At 37.7% G+C, this 20,098-nt stretch overlaps 1 pseudogene; it reads left to right on the top strand.

The window, feature by feature from the left end:
• The first annotated feature begins 244 nt into the window (after nt 1–244).
• LOC149198218 (dolichyl-diphosphooligosaccharide--protein glycosyltransferase subunit STT3B pseudogene) overlaps nt 245–20,098 on the top strand; it is a 32,990-nt pseudogene continuing 13,136 nt past the window's right edge.

Here is a 20,098-nt window from a genome sequence, read left to right as displayed (position 1 = left end):
TAATTAAGTTAACTGACTGGACTGACTGTGAGTGAGGAGGAATTTAAGTTAGTTAAGTGTTAAAATCTAATTTGTGTTATTTTGATAGTCGAAAAAAAGATTAAATAGTCGAGCGAAGATTGATTGTTGATTGTAATACAACTGATTGTTCATATCGACGCAATCAAAGCAAAGACAGAAGTAAAATCCATACACTTACAATAGCTATAGATAGATTAAGTAGAGCACAGAACAATCCTTGGGGATGGGCAGTTACATTTCTTGCACTTCCAAGATTATACCTTCCAGCACTGTGAAAGTCATCCATTGGAATGGCAGCGTTCAAGACCTTCCTAAAGGCGACGGCCGCGGGATAAAGGTGACAAAGCTAATGCTGGAAAATCCTCAACACTTTGTATGCCATGCCAATGGCTTGCAGATCAGGCAGAGGATTAATCCTCTCACGGCAAATGAAGAACTGGAGTTGGGGCATCTCTATTTTCTTGTGCCCATGCCCAAGCCGCATTCCCTACTCTTTGAGACAGACATGGCTGCCGTGGGATTGAAGGCCAATTCCACCATGAAAGCTAAAGCTAGAGCTAAAAACAGAAGAAACTCTAGAGGCAGAGGCAGAGGCAGAGGCAAAGGCAGAGTACTCCCTTTCTGTGGTGACCTCATGCGTCGAGAGTCAGAAATAGAAATGAAGACTGATGCATAATTGTTATTGGAGGAGGAGAAACAAATTAGCGGAGCACAGGAGGAGGAGGAGGAGCTGTTGGAGATAAATTTGGAAGACGAAGATCCAGAGGAGCTGCTGGAGCTAAATTTGGAAAACGAAAAAGATCCAGAGGAGCTGCTGGAGATGAATTTGGAAAACGAAGAAGATCCACAAGTATTAAGGGGGCTTGCGCAACTAAGATTGAACCCAAGCAAATGCAAGAAGCCAAAGTTGGAGATAGTTGAGGAGTTCTGGCAAAAGCTTTAGGATATGTTGCAGTGGAATGTGGAGCTACATGAGAATTACTGAGCTGCACATTTAATCTGAATCTGAATCTTTTCTTTCTTCCACAATATGGATCAATACTTTACAAACATACACATTCCTCCTCTTCGTATGTTGGATTTCTGGGTTCTATGCCAACACAATTTTGAAAATCACATAGTGATAAAACCATATGTACAACAAATTAACTCACAAACAATAAACTGGTGGAAAAGGAAGAGAGCCATCATGTGGTCTCTCATGCTCATGTAATTCTCTCTTATTCAAATAATTTAATACATTTAAATGCATGAGCAAGTGGTCTTAAGATAGTGCGTCTATCTTAGACTCACTTAGTTGAGACAATTTCTCAACTTACACACTAATTTAGGAGAGCTAGTTGGAGAGAATCTCTCATCCAAAACTAGACTTCTTAGTTTGAGAAACTAACTCTCATGATTTAATTTAATTAATTATTTTATTTGGATTTATAATTGTTTTTAAGAGAGTGAGGCTAACATTCCCCCCCTCAATGATAAATCCAAAAAGAACAAGGAACCGTCTTCTAAGTTCTCAAGTTGCTCCTCAAAAATCATTTGCCTAAAAAAACTGCCAAATCTGGATGCTGAAAAAAAACTCAAATTTGAAGAGAACATGAATCAGCTGCATGTTTGATTCATCTCTGAATGTCGCTTGACAACTCCATCACATGCCAAGCTGCAAAAGGATCCAACTGTCCTTTGGCATATTCATTGATGATGATCACCCACTGGCTGAAGATGTCGAAAAACAACTCAATGTTGCTCACTGCTTCTTTTGTTGTTGATCACCCACCGGAAAATTTGCTGATGCTCACTACTGATGAAAAATGCCCACTGGCTGATGAAAATACCCACTGGCTTGTTAGTGTCAGTGCCTTCACACTACCATTAGTGATCAAAATTCATTCTTTTGCATTCATATTAGGACTCCTTATTTGGATTTATAATTGTTTTTAAGAGAGTGAGGCTAACATTCCCCCCCTCAATGATAAATCCAAAAAGAACAAGGAACCGTCTTCCAAGTTCTCAAGTTGCTCCTCAAAAATCATTTGCCTGAAAAAACTGCCAAATCTGGATGCTGAAAAAGAACTCAAATCTAAAGAGAACATGAGTCAGTTGCATGTCTGATTCATCTCTGAATGTCACTTAACAACTCCATACGTGCCAAGCTACAAAAGGATCCAACTGTCCTTTGCTTGAAAACAACATTTGGTGTCCACTAACACAATTTGATGAACGCCCACTGGCATATTTGCTGATGATGATCACCCACTGGTTGAAGATGTCAAAAAACAACTCAATTTTTCTCACTGCTGCTTTTGTTGTTGATCACCCACTAGCAAATTTGCTGATGCTCATTGCTGATGAAAAATGCCCACTGGCTGATGAAAATACCCACTGGCTTGTTAGTGTCAGTTCCTTCACACTACCATCAGTGATCAAAATTCACTCTTTTGCATTCATATTAGGAGTCCCATTCTCAATGAGTTGCATTCCATTAGGTCATGGATCAGCTGATGGTAAGATACATTCCAATTTTTTCCCTCATGACACATATCTGTTGACTTCTTTTCATGTGTGTTTTAGTAAATTTTTCAGGTTCAGGTTCATTCTTAGTTTATTTCATTTAATAGGTCTTCGGTCTTAGGATATAGTCTCATTAGGTATTAGGGTTTCACCATGTCGAATTTTCAGTAACCATTGATTAATAATGGTTAGAAAACACATGAGGAAGACAATAATCATCAGGAAAATTTTAATTTCATAATTTGTAAATTTAATAAGTTTTTCACCTCAAAACCAGTTTGAGGTGAAAGCAAAGCCTTGGTTTTTATTTGTAAATTTCATGTAATTTTATCATTTCTCATATGTAATTAATGGTATCATGCTACTCCTGGTCACCTGCTGATATTTCCAAATACATGCCACTGCAAAAACAAAATATCATCTAGCATCAATTTACCTATTTCCAACAAAAAGCCAAGTATCCAAACAACAAAGTATTTGAAAAAGACAAGAGACATTATAAAGTGGGTTTTGAAAAACGAAAAATCAAAAGTGCCCAAGCCATATAAAGGTCATTTCTCTCTCAAGTTATTTCATTGTTTGAATTGAGTTTCATCAACAAAAACGCGATTTTAAGGTGTTATTGAGCAAAGGGAGGAAAATTGTTGTGTTTTGGAGGAAATTGCATGGCGCTACGCACCTAAACCCGGTGCTACGCACCTAAGCCTGGCGCTATGCACAGGAGCAGCGCTACACACATGGGTTTTCTCCACTGTGTTATTTTGAACAGGCGCTACACACATGAGCTACGCTACGCACCTGGGAAAGTTGTTACACACTTGGCAGTTGGGCTACAAACAGTTGCAAAATTCATCAAATCGCCTCAAAACTCCCAAATTCCTCCATTGCAAGTAAGTAACATCACTACTCTTGCTAAAAAGAATTGTTGCATTGGTTTTGAGTTGTGTTGTCCCTCCAAAACATCAAACCCTAATTGTCACTAAACTATCTCATATATTGTAAAAATACAGTCATTACTGTTGTCCCATATTATCTTTTACTGTTTCCCTAAAACTCATCCTCCCATACATAATTCCCTCCCTAAAACTTTTCCCTACATCCCAAACCCTATACCCATACATCCCAAACCCTACAATACTCCTAAACCCTACACTATTCATTAACCCCACTCACTCCCTACATCCCTTTCCCATTCTAGTTTACCCTCACTTGTTTTCTTATTTAAATCTCTTCATACTCATCATACCTTCATTCACCAATCCACCACTCTTCATTTACCATAAAGACAAACAGTTGTACAACAATGGAGAGGGACAGTGAGTATGAAATGGAGGAAGAAACACATAGTGACAGTTCCAGGGAGAGAGACACTCAGGGCAGAAGGCCTCATAAGGGAGGAAAACATATCAGAGAGGAGCCCACTAGTTTGAGGGAGCTGCAAGCCTGCCCATTTTCCCTTTCTTGTTTTAGACATCAGTCATTTTTCAGTTTTGGGGAAATGGTGTAAAGGGTAAAATTTCATCATGAATTAGAAAGGTTGTTTGTGACACACTTGGACAACAATGAGGTCAACCTTGTTGGGGTTACATTCACTTTGTCACCAGCTGTCATTTTAGAAGCTACAGGTATTCCAAATGTGGGTGAAAAGTGGAACAAAGGTCAGTACATTGACAGGGAGTACTATGAACCTTACATTAAGGCTAAATATCATAACAAACTCAACAGAGTATTCCCCTTTAAATTCTTGGAGGACAGGTTTGCTCCATTGATGAAGATCATCATCAAGTACTTTACTTGTGAAGGTAGGTTCTCCAGATTATATGCCTACCACATTAGATTGCTGATGCATTTCGCTACAGTGAGAATGATGAATATCCCCTACTTCATATTTAGAAACATTGAGAAGATGGTACTCATTGTAAGGAAGAAATCATATCCCCAGTAGCTAACCAACATCTACCACTTCTCTGTGATTAAAATCATTGTCTGACATCAGCTAAACCTACTTAACATACCATGGGAGACCTTCATTTCTCATGAAATGTTCAAAGGCCCTCAAGTCTTTTCATCAGTGCCACATGAAGAAGGTGGACCTTCAAGACAGGAAAAGGTCCAAGAGACTAAAACTGTTGGAGTGCTAGTATTTGTGACATATGAGAGAGGCACTAGGAAATTTTTTGCAGCTGCCAGGCGAGTATTATCTCCACAAGGAGTGGAAGGGGTCTCGCCTTCATCTTCAGGCCGCAGGCAAATGCTATCTCCACAAGGAGTGGAAGGGGATTTGCCTTCATCTTCAACTAAATAGGTACATGTTGGGCAGCAACACAAGGGCAATGGTAAAGGTAAGAAAAAGATGCATGAGAATGATCTTAAGGATGGGCAAGAGAGAGATTTTGACCTTGTTGATCATGGGGAGACACAAGGAGTTGATGTCATTGATTAGGAAACTCAAGGTACAGAGACTACCAAAGACATGATCATTAAGGAATAAGAGTATGAGATACGAGACTTTTCAGTCAATTTAGAGAGGGCTAAATGGGTCATCAATTATCTAGAGCAAGAAAACAAAAAATTGACCGACAAGCAAGTCCTCATGGAGTTGCAAATGATCGAGGAGAACTGGAAAAAGGAAAAGAAGGCAAAGGTCAGGATGACCTCCATTGATCAAGAGATTGAGAATGACTGGGAAACTTGGCTTGAAAGGGTCAACATACACCTTGAAAAGCTGCTTGAGAAGGCAAATAGAGACAAGAAGATGCTTAGTCACATGGCCTATCACTATATGACCAGGAACAAAATATGAAATATAAGGATGAGGAAGCTTAAGGCAAGGTTGAGGAGGGTCTTGAGGAGCAAAAAGGAGCAAGAAAAGCTAAAAATCTTGGCTGAGGCCTCACTAGTCCATCAAATAAATTAATGAGAGTGCCTTGTGCCAAATCTGGGCAAGTTTTGGTGAGTTTTTGTCATTTTGAAATTTTGAAATTTTCCAACACAAAAAATTAGATTAGGTGTGTAGCGCCACCGGTTCTACGCTTTGGACTGGAGCACTTTTTGGAGAAACGGTTTGCATATTTGGATTCAACATGATGAGAACATCAATCCCTGAAATTTTCAGCAATTTTGGAGAAAAATTTGGTCACCTAAAGGTCAAAAACCAATGAAAAACAACCTCTCTACCTCTTTTTGGACACACAGGAAGCAACCTTTGGAGATTCCACTTTTGAGGGGGCAAATGACCTCCAAATACACAAATTCAAGATGTTCCAGAAACTAGATAGGAATAACTTTCCAATGCGCTATCTTGGGCTCAATTTGGCTAAGGGGAAGGCCTCCAAAATCAACTGAGAAGTGGCGCTACGCACGTGGTAGGTGGCGCTACGCATAGAACCAGTTTGCTCAAAAATCCAAATTTCGCCTAGCTTTCTACAAGTTGACTTTTTCTCTCATCTTGGATGAATTTATGATTGTAAATGATGCTATGCTATGTAAATGTAATTGTAAAACGACCTTAAAGGGTAGATTCATCATTTTGAGGTGGTTTGCCAGTGAATGAATCAATTTCCATGGTTTTAGAGGCAAACTGTTCCATTGCCTATATTCCTGTTCCTAGTTTAGATATGGTTGAAACAGTACATTATCTCTTGGATTCAACCCCTGATGGCTAGCATAGGTGGTTTTCATGTCTATATGATGTATTTTCTTCCTCATTAGTAAAGGTTTGACTCTTGTGGATGCTTTGAGCTACATTGTACATCTCTACAACAGTTTGGCAAGGAAATAAACCAGGATTTGTAGCTATTTTTGTGGGATTCTTGTGGTAATGTGTTTTTTCATTGTTTCTCCTTCTGTCATTAGTTTTTATCATGTGTTATATGTGCCAAAATCTATTTCATTCTTCTTAACTAAATGAAATCAAGATAGATAGGTAGAATACATTGGTAATAGTGCTCTGCCTTGGGAATACATTTAGTTTTTTATGTTTTCAGCTATCTGAAGAGGACTCAAGATCCTTGCATGCCCTCCTCAGCTTCTCACTAGTCTTATATCTATCATCCCGCTCAATTCCAAGTGCCAAAACACCTACCTACCTTGCCACACAGAACACCCTGCAATTCTGACTTGATTTCCTGGACCCAAAGTTGCCTGCTCCATTTGATCCAGAAATAAAACCTTCAAAATCAACCAAAAACCATAGAGCTGCTATACCTAGCCTAAAATCCATATTTAATTCAGTCATCTCAATTGAGATTGACAAGGAGAGAGCCCTCTCCTGACCTAGTAGGGCTAGCTACCAGGTTAAGCTTGGTTTGTGGTTATCCTAAGATTGCATCCCTTCAGCCTGAGGTCGATCTAGGCTCTAACATAGTGGTGACCATACTGGGGAAGAGGTGACATGTCTTCTCTAGAAAAAATCATTTAGGTTACAGATTTGATTATTGATGGTGGACAACGATCAGACACCGGAAGGCTGAAATCATTCACTTGGCGACTCCAGTGTCGAAGAATCCCAAGGTTTAGAATTTTTTTGGCAACTCTACTCTTCAAGAATTAGTAGCCTAAATAATTTCTTGGTGAATTCATTGTCATCAAAATCGATTTGCTGGATTGAAGGTATGCTCCCATGAGCCGAGATCACACTCCAGGTTTCCCAAATAAAATTCCTAAGGTAGATTGGCAAAGGAATTTACCTATGTTTAAAGATGATGTTAGGAATGATGCTGCTTTACATCTGGTTAGATTTCACATGCATATTCACAACTTGAAGGTTGATTTTCCTGAACACTGCTTGATGAAAATTTCCTAGCACTACGCACCTAAGCTCGGCGCTACGCATAGGAGTGGTACTACGCACCTGGGTTCTCTCCACTGTGTTATTTTGAATTGGCGCTACGCACAGGAGCTGTAATTCCTCCATTGCAAGTAAGTAACATCACTACTCTTGCTAAAAGGAATTGTTGCATTGGTTTTGAGTTGTGTTGTCCCTCCAAAACATCAAACCCTAATTGTCACTAAATTATCTCATATATTGTAAAAATACAATCATTATTGTTGTCCCATATTATCTTTTACTATTTCCCTAAAACTCATCCTCCCATACATAATTCCCTCACTAAAACTTTTCCCTACATCCCAAACCTTATACCCATACATCCCAAACCTTACAATACTCCTAAACCCTACACTATTCATTAACCCCACTCACTCCCTACATCCCTTTCCCATTCTTGTTTACCCTCACTTTTTTTCTTATTTAAATCTCTTCATACTCATCATACCTTTATTCACCAATCCACCACTCTTCATTTACCATAAATATAAACAGTTGTACAACAATGGAGAGGGATAGTGAGTATGAAATGGAGGAAGAAACAATTGTGATAGTTCCAGGGAGAGAGACACTCAGGGCAGAAGGACTAATAAGGGAGGAAAACATATCAGAGAGGAGCCCACCAATTTGAGGGAGCTACAAGCCCGCCCATTTTCCCTTTCTTGTTTCAGACATCATTCGTGTTTTAGTTTTGGTGAAATGGTGGAAAGGGTAAAATTTCACCATGAATTAGCAAGGTTGTTTGTGACACACTTGGACAACAATGAGGTAAACCTTGTTGGGGTTACATTCACTTTGTCACCAGCTATCATTTAAGAGGCTACAGGTATTCCAAATGTGGGTGAAAAGTGGAACAAATGTCAGTACATTGACAGGGAGTACAATGAGCCTTACATTAAGGATAAATATCATAACAAACTCAACTGAGTATTCCCCTTTAAATTCTTGGAGGACAGGTTTGCTCCATTGATGAAGATCATCATCAAGTACTTTACTTGTGAAGGTAGGTTCTCCAGACTGTATGCCTACCACATTAGATTGTTGATGCATTTCACTAGGGTGAGAATGATGAATATCTGCTACTTCATCTTCAGAAACATTGAGAAGATGGCACTCATTATAAGGAATAAATCATACCCCCAGCAGTTAACTAGCATCTACCACTTCTCTGTGATTAAAATCATTGTCGTACATCAGTTGAACCTACTTATCATACCATGGGAGACCTTCATTTCTCATGAAATGTTCAAAGGCCCTCAAGTCTTTTCATCAGTGCCAGATGAAGAAGGTGGACCTTCAGGACAGGAAAAGGTCCAAGAGACTGAAACTGTTGGAGTGCTAGTATTTGTGACATATGAGAGAGGAACTAGGAAACATTTTGCAGCTGCCAGGCGAGTATTATCTCCACAAGGAGTGGAAGGGGTCTTGCCTTCATATTCAGGCCATAGGCAAATGCTATCTCCACAAGGAGTGGAAGGGGCTTTTCCTTCATCTTCAGCTAAAGAGGTACAGGTTGGGCAACAACACAAGGGCAAAGGTAAAGGCAAGAAAAAGATGCATGAGAAGGATCCTAGTGATGGGCAAGAGAGAGATTTTGACCTTGTTGATCATGAGGAGACACAAGGAGTTGATGTCATTGATTTGGAAACTCAAGGTACAAAGGTTACCAAAGACATGATCATTAAGGAACAAGAGACTGAGATACGAGATTTTTCAGTCAATTTAGGGAGGGCTAAATGGGTCATCAATTATCTAGAGCAAGAAAACAAACAATTGAATGACAAGAAAGTCATCATGGAGTTGCAAAGGATCAAGGGGAACCACAAAAGGAAAAGAAGGAAAATGTCAAGATGACCTCCATTGAGCAAGAGATTGAGAATGACTGGGAAACTTGGCGTGAAAGGGTCAACATACAACTTGAAAAGCTGCTTGAGAAGGTGAATAGAGATAAGAAAATGCTTTGACACATGGCCTATCACTATATGACCCAGAACAAAATATGCAATATAAGGATGAGGAAGCTTAAGGCAAGGTTGAGGAAGGCCTTGAGGAGAAAAAAGGAGCAATACAAGCAAAAAATATTGGATGAGGCCTCACTATCCCATCAAAGTAATTAATGAGAGTGCCTTGTGCCAAATTTGGGAAATGTTTGGTGAGTTTTTGTCATTTTCAAATTTTGAAAGTTTCCAACACAGAAAATTGCATTAGGTGTGTAGCACCACCGGTGCTACGGTTTTGACTGGAGAAATTTTTGGAAAAATGGTTTGCATATTTGGATTCAGCATGATGAGAACATCAATCCCTAAAAGTTTCAGCAATTTTGGAGCAAAATTGGTCACCTAAAGGTCAAAAAACCATCAAAAAATAACCTCTCTGCCTCTTTTTGGACACACAGGAAGCAGCCTTGGGAGATCCCACTTTTGGGGGGGGGGGGGATAACCTCCAAATGCAAAAATTAAAGATGTTCCAGATAATAGACATGAATACCTTTCCAATGAGCTATCTTGGGCCCAATTTGGCTAAGGGTAAGGCCTCCAAAATCAACTGAGAAGTGGTGCTACGCACCTGGCAGGTGGCACTACGCACCTAGCAGGTGGCGCTACGCCTAGAACTAGTTTGCTCAAAAATCCAAATTTCGCCTAGTTTTTCTACATGTTAACTTTTTCTCTCATCTTGGATGAATTTAGGATTGTAAATGATGCTATGCTATGTAAATGTAATTGTAAAATGTCCTTAAAGGGTAGATTCATCATTTTGAGGTGGTTTGGGGGTGAATGAATCAGTTTCCATGGTTTTAGAGGCAAGCTATTCCACTGCTTATATCCTTATTCCTAGTTTAGATATGGTTGAAATAGTCCCTTATCTCTTGGATTCGAACCCTGATGGCTAGAATATATGGTTTTCATGTCTATATTATGTATTTTCTTCCTCATTGGTAAAGGTTGGACTCTTGTGGATGCTTTGAGCTACATTGTACATCTCTACAACAGTTTGGCAAGGAAATAAACTAGGATTTGCAGTTATTTTTGTGGGATTCTTGTGGTAATGTGTTTTTGCATTGTTTCTCCTTCTGTTATTAGTATTTCTCATGTGTTATATGTGCCAAAATCTATTTCATTCTTCTTAACTAAATGAAATCAAGATAGATAGGTAGAATACATTGGTAACAGTGCTCTCCCTTGGGAATACATTTAGTTTTTTATGTTTTCAGCTACCTAAAGAGGAATCATGATCCTTGCATTCCCTCCTCAACTTCTTAGCAATCTTAGATCTACCATCTCACTCAATTCCAAGTGCCAAAACACCTACCTACCTCACCCCACAGAACACCCTACAATTTTGACTTGATTTCTTGGACCCAAAGCTGCTTGCTCCATTTGATCCAACAAAAAAACCTTCAAAATCAACCAAAAACCCTATAGCTACTATACCTAGCCTAAAATCCATATTTAATGCAGTCATCTCAAGTGAGATTGACAAGGAGTGAGCCCTTTCGCGACCTGGTAGGGCTAGCTACCAGGTTAAGCTTGGTTTGTGGTTATCCTAAGATTGCCTCCCTTCAGCCTGAGGTTGATCTAGGCTCTAACGATGAAGATGCCTACTGGCTACTTTGCTGATGTTGTTGAGACTTTCAGTCTGACAACCACTTGTCAATTTCATTGACATTCCCCTCCTTTGTTAGCTGAAAAGAGAGATAATCTGCTTCAAATTATATCTGAATTCTGAACTCCCCCCCCCCCTTCATGTGTAGGAGAGTTTCATTGTTGTATTCCCCCATTCAACTACATGAGAGTACCATCTTCATTTGACTATTGGCTGCAATATGTGTGAGTGAATCCGATTGTAAAACTTGTACAATCTTCTGGCTGTGGATGACCATTCCTGGGGACAATCCATGAATAAGTTATCTTCAATATATGGCAGATTGGTCTTGTTTGCAACATTTCCTTGATGAATGATTTGACTTTCCACAATGGTGACAAGGATGGAGATCAAAACACTGATCTTCCAGATGATTGGTTCTTTGAAAATTATAACATTTTGGTTTGACTACAACTTGAGTTTGCATGCATTTCTATTTGTCTGCACTTTCAGTTTGTGTGCATTGATGTCTATTTGCAACTTGTGGAGAACTTGCTGAGGTGAGATGTTCAACTAATCCACACTGACGAACTGAATGGGCTTTGAATAATCAGGGAAATGTAAGTTGTCATCATCTTCGACATATCCTAAGCCGCGTCGATTTCGATTACTTTGAATTTCTTCTCATGGCTTGATGATGGGTTTGGAAGAAAGTTGAACTGGAACAACTTCAACACTTGAAGCTGGGTGGATGAATGAGGTCGAATGATCAACTGTCTCAGGATTGGTCAAAGACTTGGAAGCAACACGCTTCTCTCACAACTCATTTCTTTGAAGTTGCGATTCCAGTTGAAGGAACTCAATTGTTTCATGTGCATGTTGAATATGCTCTTGAATGTCAACAAGAGTTGCTTTGCTGATGTTCACCATGTCGCTAGCTGATGATAAAATCAAATTGTTAAGAATTTGGGACAATTGAATGTGTGTCGCCATGTTAGCTTGCTCACTTTGAATTCAGGCTCGCTTGTACTGTTGTTGATTGCTGATTCTTTAAACACTTGCTAGAGTTTTATAACTTGTTTTCTTGAACTTTTGATTTCGCGCTCGCTTGATGACAATCGCTTTGCTTCAATGCTTCACTGACACTTTGTGAATGCTTCAATCAACTTCACACTGGCTCGTTTGTTGTAGATGTCGTGCTGTGAACTTTCACACTTGATTTTGACACGCTCGCTTGCTTTCACACTTGCTTTCTTTCACACTTTCTTGCTTTGATTGTTTGAATGATGATTGCTTTAAACATTGGCTTGATTTGATGCTCACTGGAACATGCGTGAGTGATTACTGACACTTGTGATTTCTTGAATCTACTCATTGAATGTGATGACTTGTAAAAAAGGAAAGGGTGTTGAACACTGTCGAAAATGCACCAAAGATACAAATGACAAGTTCAATCTTGATGACTCAGTTGAAGACTTACTTGACTTTATGTATTCACCTTAACAAGTCAAAATAGGGTGTCGGTTACAACCGAGAATGCACCCTTACAATTCACTTGAATTTGACTTTGATTACAATTCAACCTACAAATTATGATTTGCAAGTTATAGTTTTGTATTGAGCTTATTAAAAGAAATGGTGCAAGTGCAATTGCCAAAAAATTGTTGTTGAATAGCTGCAAAAAAAAAATTGTTGATGTAGATGACAACTTGATTGGATGTTGATGCAGAAATGTCTTGATTGGAGATGCTTGATTTTATAGCGTCCTTAACTTGATTACTTTGGTTACATAATGTGAAATGTTGTAGTAGCTCTTATCAAGTCAATGATGTGACACTTTGTGCTTATGAACTTAATTGATCATGGGAGCTTTGATTTCAGGAGCTTGATCGATGACTTGTATATGTAAACTTTCTTATGTGCATGTAGTTGTTTTATTTAAGCATAATAAAGAGAGTGTTTTACAAATTCGACTCAAATCATGCAAGCACATTTGCAATGTAGAGTGTATCTATGATCCCCTTATTCAATTTTGGGTGGATTTAGGACAGGATCACCACAAAAAGAGATGTTTTTCTTAACCTTCAACATACATCATCATGACAATGTCTTCAGTGAGGCATCTCAAGCACAGATTGTGAACTCCTTGGCGTCAAATTGTCTTCAAAAACTGCCTTCACCGACTTAATCACTCTCAATGTAAAATATTACTTTGGATTACAACAATGATTTTCTCTCAAACAAAAAATTGCTTATCACTCCGAATACAAAACACTTATTGCTCAAAATACAAAATAATTTCACATTATCACTCCACTACATAAAGAATTAGAAATACTCCTTATCTCTCCAAAATATACAAAAATCACTTCTCCCTCCGAAAAAAAGAGTTATCACTCCAAAATATTAAAACATGTACTCTTTATTTTTATATTACAAAGATATATATATAACTTTATGATCCACCTTATCTGTCCATTAACTTTAATCTCTTTTAAAACTCCCATTAAAAGAATTTTATGAAATTCTTTATAAGGTGAATTAAAAAGTGAATGGATTCACTTTAAAAGTGAACTAATCTCCTTTTTGAAAGGTCAACAGAAAATTCAAAAAGACACCTTAAAAAGAAGGGAAGGAATTACATATGTACAACACCAAAAAAATATTAACGCATTCACTTGTTTGCGTGGATGCTTTTCACCACATGCCAATGAGAAAGGAGTCTACATGGACAATTTTTTGAATCTTAACTTGGAAGTGCTGGAAAGGAGCTAACATCAAAGTGGTGGTAGAGGTTCTTGATGAGCGAATGATCTACAAGTGTGAGACTGGTAGCGTGGAGCCCAACTTCTTGAACTTCTTGTTGTTGAAACGATGATTTCTATTGCTGCATTCATCACTTATAATTCTCTGCATCTTGGTAGCTTTGTTCTCTATAATCTTTTGCATATCTGCTTCATCATTTCATTTATTATTCTGCCATAAAATGATCAAAGGCATTGAACGCATCCCTTTACCGAAACAACTATACAACAAGAGCTCTGCATTTACATTTGAGAGTCTATCTTCTTGCAAAAACCATTAGACACAATCATAGATTTGCGTCTGTACACGTCCCGATACCAATTAGGCAATGAGCAAGAGGAAGCCACTGAATCATAGCTAGTGGTAGATTTCATTTTTCTTTCATTCTACATCAAAACCCTTAATTTTCACATACTTGTAATTTCTGGCTTGAGTTCCTCTTATGTTAAGCAACAATTTTTGGCCCATATTGGCAGCTTTGAGCCACTTTGGTTTGTAAAATACCAAATTTATAACCCCTGAAGTCGAGAAGAATTACTAAATACTTTTGCATTAACTTTTAGAAATCTTATTTTTTCAGCCGAAGAAATCTTATTTGGAGCGGTTTTCAAGTATACACCCCATCTAACCATTAAACCACATCTTTGCGACTACTCTACATCAACCCTACTTACTCACTTACTCACTGAACAACACTATTGTTAAAATACTGATTGCCACACGGAGTCTCTCGGTAGTTATTACATAAGGTTGCCTTTTGCTTTCAATAAAAATACCTTGGGCAACTAACAACTTCCCTAATGTTGAAACAACTAGTAAGAACGATTGTTTCATATAGGCAACAATTTTTGGAAGAAAAGGGAAAAAGAAATTAAGCTGCAGAACTAAGAAGTTCTAATTGAGAATACTTGTGGTGTTGAGATCCTTGGGAAGTAAATCAGAAGAAACAAAATTACAATTCTCCATTAGATTATCAGCAATTAACAACTCGGATATAACTTTTCTGTTCTCTTTTACCATCCAAAGGGGGCTCCTCTTTAAATGTCACCTCAACCATGGTAGCCAAAACCTCCACAACTGCAGGCTCCCATAGAAGGCTTTGAATGCATCCTCCTCCCTAGCAATCTCACGCGGTTCTCATGCCAATACAAGTACGCAGCCTCATGTAGCTCTCAGGTAGTCAATATAAGTATGCAGCCTCACATAAGTCTCATGTAGCTCTGATACCACATGAAGAAAATCACACAGCAATAAAACCATATGTACAACAAATTAACTCACAAACAATAAATTGGTGAAAAAGGCAGAGAGCTATCATGTGGTCTCTCATGTTCATGTAATTCTCTCTTATTCAAATAATTTAATAATACATTTAAATACATGAGAAAGTGGTCTTAAGATACTGTGTCTATCTTAAACTCACTTAGTTGAAACAATTTCTCAACTTACACACTAATTTAGGAGAGCTAGTTGGAGAGAATCTCTCATCCAAAACTAGACTCCTTAGTTTGAGAAACTAACTCTCATGATTTAATTTAATTAATTATTTTATTGGATTTATAATTGATTTTAAGAGAGTGAGGCTAACACACAACTTTTACCTGTCTCAAATCTGCCAAAAATGTTGGAATTCTGGGTTCTGTACCAACAGATCTGCCAAAGATTTGACAGGCGACTGAATTACGAAGAGGCTCCTCTCTTCTTCATGTACTGCAAACTTGTATTTATTTGGGGACAAACATTATATGATTATTATAAATATAGTTGATTCTTTTATATATTGTGGATGGTTGTCCTATGTCTTTTTATCCTTGCAATGGTTGTGCTAATTTTAATATATTTAAAATTCATAAATTAAAACACCAATTTCCCCAATTTTAAAAAGAAAAGAGAACTTTAAAATTCATATACTGTGGATGGTTGTCCTCTGTCTTCTTATCCATGCAATGGTTATGTTAATTTTAATATATTTAAAAATCATAAATTAAAACACCAATTTCACCTCCCATGATCTTAAAAATAATTAAATATATTATATATTATATATATATATATATATATATTTTTTTTTGATTTTTTAATTCATTAATATTTAAATTTTAAAAATATTTTATTTAATGATATTTAAAATTTTCAAATATGTTTTTTATTTAGTGGTATTTTAAAATAATGATAGTGAAATTAAAATTTTTTTCCCTAATTTTAAAAAGAAAAGGAAATTATTTAAATTTCTTAAAATTTTTGTTTTTATATTACCAAAATATTTCCATGGCTTAGAAAGATATGTATCCTCTCAAATATTTTGAAATTGTAATTTAATTTAGGTATACATATGATACTTAAAAAGTGTTTTTCATTTTAACTCTTTTAGAGTCATAGAGATAATAGTGTCTTTTACCCCAAATATTCGAGGAATTATCCAATGGCATCTTTTATTATGCTTCTTATGAAAGTTTCTTCCTTCTTTATAAAAACCTTGAAATAGTTTGATTTTTTAGATTAGGCTTGACAAAATGCTTGTAATATTTTGATTTTCTTTATCACATTTTCTCTTTTGCATTTAGGATTGTCCTTAAAATTATCTCTTAATTCTTTTTTTTTTTTCATTTAGGATTGTCCATAAATTTAAATGTAATAATGTTTTTGATATTAAAACTGACATCTTTATATCATCTTCATCCATAGTTCATTTTGAATAGACTTTCAAGTAATTTTTTGCGATCCTCATTACGTTTATGCGTTTTGTCTTGTTCTTGCACATTAACTACCTAATCATAGCCATGCCCTCAAAGGGAGAAATGCTTGCTTATTTGATGATGATATGTTAGATTGTATTTCCATTAATATTGATATTATCAGTTGTGAGATTGTTTTCGATATCTATCTTTTTGTAAGATTCTTTAGAAACACTAAATCCCCAAACTTCACATCCATATAAGATAATGGCAGTAATAAGAGTCTCCAAAGCAAGTTTCTTCTTATCCCATAGCCAAACATTTTCTAATTTATAAATGTTTTCAAACTCATAATAAGCTTTCCATAATCCATTTAACATTTTATCTGTTGGTGTAGTTCCAAATGAGCCTATATTGACTATCAATTTTGAGAATCATATTTGTAAAAGGTATTTCCTCCAAGTTGCCATCATATACTAAAATATCATAGGTGAATTTTTTGGATTAGATTATCATCATCTTTATTACAATCTATGAAAAAGAGGAAAGAGGGAAACCCAGTGGGAAGAAAACCCCCCCTCAAAATATAATGTCAAAAGTAGAGAAAAGACAATTGTTAGGCAGTGGTGTCCTTTACCTCGAGATTATTTCACAAAAATTGAAACTTCTGCTCAGTGAATGCCTTAGTGAAGATGTCAATAGTCTGCTCAAAACTGGGATAATATTGTGTTGGGTTGTGTTATATTCTTTCAACAAATAGCTGACATAGTTAACCGGGGGGCTAGAAGGGGGGCGAAGTTCCCCCTCCATTGCGTCGATTGCGTAGCTAGGGGGGGGGTCACAGGGGGTTTAAGGGGTGCAGGTAACCCCACTCTATGGGGTCTAGGGCAGCGCCTCAGAAAATTTTGTTTTTGGACCCTATATTAGGTTGGGTGGACCTACCTATGGTTTTGTGCATGATTTTTTGCACATGGTTTTGGACTAGATGGTTTTTGGTCCATGGTTTTGGACGCGATGGTTTTCGGTCCATGGTATTGGATGCATCAGCATGTATAAATATGTATTGTAACATCGAAAGGAACATAATGAAAAATCAAGCTAGTAGTCTCAGTTTTGGGATCCAAGGGAAAATCTCTGTGTATATGTGTTTTATGTGTTATGCTCTTGCATTGTTTATTTTCTGTGTTTAAGAATTAATATGCAGGTAATTTTTGTACGGGGTTAAAACCTACATTTGGTATCGGAGTTGTTTTGACTTCAAGGGGACACCTTTGTTGCTGAGGGGTTTCGCTCGGGCCTGTGGTAGACCCTATTTAGTGGGAGATCTGCAAGATCGATTCTGGTGGTGAAAACAAGATGGCAGTGGAAAGATAAATATTGAGAAATTTAATGGTCAAAGTTATGAGTTGTGGAAACTCAAGATGGAGGATCTGGATAAAGATCAATTGATCACGGTAGATCCGGGTACTAAACCAATGCGAGTGCTCAATGAAGAATGGAAAAAGTTATATTGGAAGGCAAAGAGCACAATAAGATTGTGTGTCTCAGATTCAGTATTGTTTAATGTATCAGGGAAGCTACGACTAAGGCTTTGTGGGACAAGTTAGGGACTTTGTACCAATCTAAGTCTTTGGTGAATAAATTGTTCCTGCGGAAAAAACTGTATAACCCGAGGATGAAAGATGGAGACTCGGTGACAGAGCATCTAAATGCATTTAATACTGTGGTAAGTCAGTTATTATCTGTTGATATTAAAATTTCAGATGAAGATAAGTGCATCAGTTTGTTGTGTTCTCTACTACATAAATGGGATAGTTTGGTTATTGCAATAGGTAGCAATACAACTGCCTTACAGTTTGATGAAATAGTCTCATCCTTGCTGATGAAGGAGATGAGACGGAAAAATATGGAGAGCCAAAATGGTGATGCCTTGTTTGTACAAGGATGATCCCAAAACATAAACAAAAATAAGTCATCGAGTGGGAGATCTAAATCTAGAGGGAGATCTAAATCTCCAGGAAAACCTGTACAGTTGGTTTGCTAGAAATGCGGAAAGGAAGGGCACTACAAAAGGGACTGTAAATCTAAAGCTCCTGACAAAGGAAAGGGATCTGATGATGCTCCTTTTGCAGAGGCGAAAACCACCTCAGATGAAGGTGGGGATGTGTACTTGGCTTCTTCAAGTACACATGTAGATCACGAGGCATGGTTGATTGACTTAGGTGCATCCTTTCACTTCACTCCCCATAGAGAGTGGTTCTGCGAGTATGAGAAATACGATGGTGGTGATGTCTTCTTAGGGGATGATAGGAAGGCTAGAATTGTTGGTCGCGGAAAAGTAAAGTTGAAGTTGAAAGGTGGAAGGGTTAGAACACTTCCAGGTGTTCTGCATATTCCTATATTGGCCAGAAATTTTATTTTTGTAAGCAAGCTAGATGATGCAGGTGTAAAAACAATGTTCGAGAAGGATACCTGCAAGATGGTTCAGGGAGCACTGATATTGATGCCGGGAGTTCAGATTGGAACTCTGTGAAAGCTACAAGGTAGCACTATTATTGATGGGTGCAACAGTTCCATGCTTCCTGAAAGTGGAGCAGACAATCTAGTGGTCTCTGGAGAGAAGACCATGTTGTGGCATCAAAGGCTTGGACATATTGGAGAGAAGGGCCTTCAAATACTTCATGGTAAAGGTATGATTAATAACTTTCTGGATCTTGATTTCTGTGAAAATTGTGTATATGGGAAGCAGAATCGGGTGAGTTTCCCCTCTGGTGGTAAGAGGGCGAAACAGATATTAGAGCTTGTGCACAATGACGTGATTGGACCTGTGAAGGTTCCATCACTGGGTAATTCTGTGTACTATGTATCATTTATAGATGACTTCTCAAGGAACACATGGATATATTTCCTTAAGAAGAAATCTGAAGTCTTTGACAGGTTTAAATAATTTAAGGCTCTAGTGGAAAACCAGGCAGAGAAGAAGATAAAGGTGTTGAGGTTAGATAACGGTGGAGAGTTTTGTAGTAATGAATTTGAAGAATTCTGTAAGCAGTGTGGTATATCACGGCAGAAGACTACTCCATATACACCTCAGCAAAATGGAGTTGCAGAAAGAATGAACAAGACATTGATGGAAAGGGCAAGAAGCAAGCTCAGTGGTGCCGGGTTAGGACAAGAATTCTGGGTAGAGGTGGTGGAGACTGCATGTTACTTGGTCAACAGATCACCTTCATCAGCATTGGAGGATAAGACTCCACAAGAGGTATGGATTGGTAAGAAACCCTCTCTTTCACATCTGAGCGTATTTGGATGTGATGCATATGTACATGTTCCAAAGGAGAAAAGAACAAAGTTGGATAGTAAATTTGAAATGTGCGTATTTATTGGGTATAAGGATGGTTTAAAGGGTTATAAGCTTTGGAACCCAGTAACAAGGAAGTTTGTGTACAACTGAGATGTGGTGCTCAGAGAGGTGAAATATGTTATTAAACATGAAGTCCAACCAAAGGAACCTGAGAAGATAGAGTTTGAGCTTAAGGAGGAAGATTCAGACCCTACAGCAGAGGAGGAATCAGAAGATGAAGAGCCACAAACTCTGGGTGTGAGAAGGTCAGTTCGAGAAATAAGGTAGCCAAAAAGGTATATTCCATCTTCTTTCTGTTCAAAATTTTCTTTATCT

Source organism: Pinus tabuliformis, chromosome 2_2 (genome assembly GCF_031772625.1).
Source record: "Pinus tabuliformis cultivar Carrire ecotype Pingquan chromosome 2_2, CPIR1, whole genome shotgun sequence".
NCBI lineage: Eukaryota > Viridiplantae > Streptophyta > Pinopsida > Pinales > Pinaceae > Pinus > Pinus tabuliformis.
Note: the sequence above shows the minus strand (reverse complement) of the source record. Positions and strands in the feature narration are given on the sequence as shown.